Below are 5,035 nucleotides of genomic sequence, written 5' to 3'. Positions count from 1 at the left end.
GTCTTCCAAAGAGGTTGTACTAGTTTGCATTCCCACCAGCAGTGTAGAAGCCTTCCTTTTCCTCCACATCCTCGCCCCATCTGTTGTTGTTTGTTTTATTAATGATGACCATTCTTACTGGGATGAGGTGGCATCTCAATTTGGTTTTGATTTCCATTTCTCTGATGATGAATGAGACTGAGCACTTTTTCATGTGTCTGTTGTCTGCTCAGATATCTTCTTTTGAGAAGTGTCTATTAATGTCTTTTGCTGACTTTTTAAAAAAAATTTTAATCAATATTTTTTATTATGATGTTGTGGGGTACAGTTAAGGGTTAGGTTTACAAATATGTTTCATTCAGGCACCTTGTTGATAAGAGGTGTTTCCCCGTCCCCAGACAGATATTTGCTACCGTTAATCCCATCTCCCTCCCCCCCATAGTTTCCCACTACTGTCAGTCATGTTCTTATAGTATTACATTGGATGTCCATTATATGAGTGAGAACATGTGATACTCGGATCTTTGTTTCTGTGAGAGGTCACTCAGTATTATAGACTCAAGTTCCATCCAGGTTGCTGCGAAATTCATGATTTTGTTTTTTGCTCACTTTTTAATGAGGCTGCTTGTTTTTTTTCCTTTTGGCACGTTTGAGTTCCTTGTAGATCCTAGATGTTAGGCCTCTGTCAGATATTCAGTTGGCAAATATTTTTTCCCATTTTGTGGGCTGTCTCCCTGCTTTCTTGATGGTTTCTTTTGTTTTGCAGAAGCTTGTTAGGGAAATGGAGAACAACTTGGAGCAAGTATTCCAAGAGGTAATCCAAGCAAACTTTCCCCATTTTACCAGAGATGTGACCAGCCAAGCACAAGAGATACAGAGAACCCCACAAGATATCAAATGAGAAGACCAGTCCCTAGACACATAGTACTTCACCTATACAAAGTAGGCACAAAAGAAAACCTCCTAAAGGCAGCAAGAGAGAAAGGTCAGACTACCTACTGGGGAAAACCAATCAGAATAGCAGCAGACCTATTGGCAGAAACACTACAAGCAAGAAGGAACTGGAGTCCTGTATTCAAAGTCCTCAAAGGTAAACAATTTCAACTAGGGTTTTTTATATAGAAGATCATGTAATCTGTGAATAGACATATTAATACTTTTTCCTTTTTAATCTTGATGCCTTTATTCTTTACCTAATTGCCTTGGCTAGAACTTCAAATACAACATTGAATAGAAGTGATGAGAGCAGACATCTGGTCTTGTTTCTGGTTTGGAGGAAAGCAGCAGTCTTTCACCATTAAGTGTGATGTTATCTATGGGGTTTTTATGCTCCTTGTTATGGCGAATAAGGTCCCTCTGTTCCTAATTTGCTGAGTGTTTTTATCATGAAAGCATGCTTAATTTTTGTCAAATGCTTTCTCTGAATCTATTGAGATGACCATGCAAGGTCTCCCTACCTTTTGTTCTACTGATATGATGTGTTACACTGATTGATATTGAACGATATTGGAATAAATCTCACTTTATTATGCTGTATAATCACTGCTAGATTTGATTTCCTAGTATTTTGTTGTGGATGTTTGCATCGATGTTTATAAGAGATGTTGATTTGTAATATTCTTTTCTATGCTGTCTTTGTCTGGCTTTGGTATCAAGGTGTAAATGCTGCCTTTGTAAACTGAGTTAAAAAGTGTTCCCTCATCCATTTGAGAATAATCTGAGAGGGACTGGTGTTAATTACTTTTTAAATATTTGATAGAGCTCACCAATGAAAGCTATTTGGATTTGGGCTTATTTTGTTGCTGGGAAGTTTTTGCTTTTTGATTACTGATTCATAATCTTTGCTTGTTTTTGATTACTGATTCATAATCTTTACATAATTTTTGTTAAAAGTCTATTCAGTTTTAAATTTTTCTTGAGTTAGTTTTGGTAGTCAATATGTTTCTAGTGATATGTTAATTTCATCTAGATTATCTAATTTTTGGTTATATAACTATTCATAGTATTCTCCTGTAATCATTTTTTATTTCTGTATGGTTGGTTGTAGTGTCTTCATTTTTACTTCTGATTGTACTTATTTGAGTCTTCTCTCTCTCTCTTTTTTCTTAATCAATCTAGCTCAAGGTTTTTCAATGTTGTTGATATTTTCAAAGAACCAACTTTTGGCTTCATTGATTTCCTCTATTGTTTTTCTATTCTGTATTTCATTTATCTATACTCTAATGTTTATTACTTCTTGCCTCCTACTAGCTTTCAGTTTTGTTTGCTCTTCTGTTTCTAGTTCCTGAAGGTATGAAGTTATTGACTTGAAATCTTTCATGTAAGCATCTACAGGTATGCCCTTCCCTCTGAGTACTCTTGCTGCATCTTATACATTTTGGCATGTCATGTTTTTATTTGTACTCATCTCAAATAATTTTCTAATTTCTATGTGATTTCTTCTTTGACTTATTGGTTATTTATGAACAAGTTATTTAGTTTCTACATATTTATGAGTTTTTCTGTTTTCTTTCTGTTATTCATTTCTAATTTAATTCCTTTGTGAACAGAAACTATGTAAAATTTTAATATTTTGAAATTCATTGAGGCTTGTTTTGTGGCCTAACATACGGCCTATCCTAGAGAGTATTCCATATGCCCTTAAGAAGAATGTGCATTTTAAATGTCATCTATTTTCTTGCTGATCTTCTGCCTAGTTGTTCTGTCCACAATTCAAAGTGGGGTGTTGAAGCTATTGTTAAACTGTTTCTCCCTTCAGTTCTGTCAGTTTTTGCCTCGTATATGCTGTGGCTCTGCAGTAGGTGTAATGTGATTATAATTGCTATATCTTCATGATGAATTGAAGCTTTTATCACACTATAATAGTCTTTGCCTTTTATAGCAATATTTGTCCTAATATTATTTTACCTGCTACTACTGTAGTCACTCCAACTCTCTTTAGGTTATTGTTTGCTTGGAGTATCTTTCTTAGTTTTTTTTTTATATTTTCAACATATTTGAATGAAAAGTGAATTTCTAGAAGACAGAATACAGTTGAATTTTTTTTTAATTGATTCTGTCAACGCCTACCTTTTAACTGGAGCGTTTAATTCACTTACATTTAATGTAATTACTGATATGGAAATACTTCTGCCATTTACTATTTATTTTATGTATGTTTTATTTATTTTTGGTTCCTCAATTTTTTCATTTTTAAGTTCTTTTGTATTAATAGATATTTTCTAGTGTGCTATTTTAATTCCTTTTCATTTCTTTTACTATATGATTTTGAGTTGTTCTTTAATGGTTGCTATGAGAATTACAATTAAAATTTTAATTTATAACACTGGTTTGGATTTATACCAACTTAATTTCAACAGAATTCAAAGACTTTCTTTTTATATAACTTTGTTCTTTTTCAGTGTAATTGTCACAAATTATATCTTTACAGTGTTCTTTATTTCTTTATGTAGATTTGAGTTACTATCTAGTATACTTTCATTTCAGCCTGAAGTTCTTCCTTTAGCATGTTTTTGTAGGGCAGGTTTATTAGTGACAAACTCTCACTTAAGTTTATCTGGAAAAATTTTAATTTCTCCTTCATTTTGGAAGAATAGTTTTGCCAGATATAGAATTCTTGACTGATGAATTTTTTTTCTTCCAGCACTTTAAATATGTCATCCCACTTCTGTCCTTCAAGTCTTCTGATGAGACATTAGCTGTTAATATTATTGAGGAGTCCTTGAATATAATGAATCACTTATTTCTTGCTACTTTCAAGATACTCTCCTTTGTATTTTGAAAGTGTGACTATAATGTTTTTGATGTATCTTTAGCTTATCTCATTTGGAATTTGTTGAGTTTCTTAATGTTTTTCATCAAATTTGGGAAGTTTTGGCCTATTATTTCTTCTGTTCCTTCTTCTCTCTCCTCTCCTTCTGAATTTCATATTTATGTAGATGTTGCTATCCTTGATAGTAGCTTGTGGGTTACTTAGCGTCTGCTCGTTTGTTTTTTTTTTTTCTTCGTTCTTTTATCTTTCTGTATCTCAGACTGGATACTATCAACTAACTTATCTTCAAGTTGGCTGATTCTGTCTTCTTGCTCCTCAAGTCTGTTCTTGAGTCCATCTAGTGCATTTTTAATTTCATTTCTTGTATTCTTTAACTCTAGAATGTCTATGGGTTCCCTTTTATAATCTATACTATGTCTTCATTTATATATGTATGTATGTGTGTGTGTGTGTGTGTGTGTGTGTGTTTGGTGAGACAGTGTTCTTGTGGTTCCTTGCCCATAGCTCCTTGAACATATTTAAGAGAGTTGATTTAAAAATCTTTGTCTAGTACGTCCTCAGGGACAGCTTCTATTACTTGACGTTTTCTCCTGTTAATGGGCCATACTTTCTGTTTCTTTGTATGACTTGTAGTTTTGTTGAAAACTAGACATTTTGAGTATTATAATATAATAGTGTTGTAAAGCAGATTCTTACTCCTCCCTGAGTTTTGTTATTCCTGCTTTCTGTAATATTGTGTTTGTTTAGTGACTTGCCTTTTTTCCACTTTTGTCACATTTTATATCTTTTCTTTTTAAACATCCAGTCATGATTATTATAGTTTTATCAATTGCAAACCACTTAAACATCAGGAAATAATGGAAAGGTTAAATAAATTATGGTATTTTCAGATAGTACACTATTATATAGTCATTACTGAAATACTTGGAACAAAAATATTACCTCGTATTTGAAGATAAATTCTGTAGGTGTGTTTGGGAATACTTTAAACATTTAACTTGACGGTTTACAACTTTGCCTTTTCCTTCACTTTTTGCTTGCACAGAGCTTGCAGGTCAGCTAGAAGTGAAAGCATAGGGCCTGTTTAGGTCTTTTATGAGCATGTACACAACCCTGGACTTATGCATGGCTTCTAGATTCTCAGGGATATTTTGGAATTTTTCAAAGATCTTATTCCCCAAATAACCTTTTCTTTTCTTTCAAGATTTTCTTCTCAAGTCTTTCCTTCTAAGCTTTTGGTTAGTCAGTTGCTTGCCCAGCTGCTATCTATTGCCACAAGCAGCA

Source organism: Carlito syrichta, unplaced genomic scaffold, assembly GCF_000164805.1.
Source record: "Carlito syrichta isolate Samal-C Ts95f unplaced genomic scaffold, Tarsius_syrichta-2.0.1 Scaffold314310, whole genome shotgun sequence".
In the NCBI taxonomy this organism is placed as follows: Eukaryota; Metazoa; Chordata; class Mammalia; order Primates; family Tarsiidae; genus Carlito; species Carlito syrichta.
Note: the sequence above shows the minus strand (reverse complement) of the source record.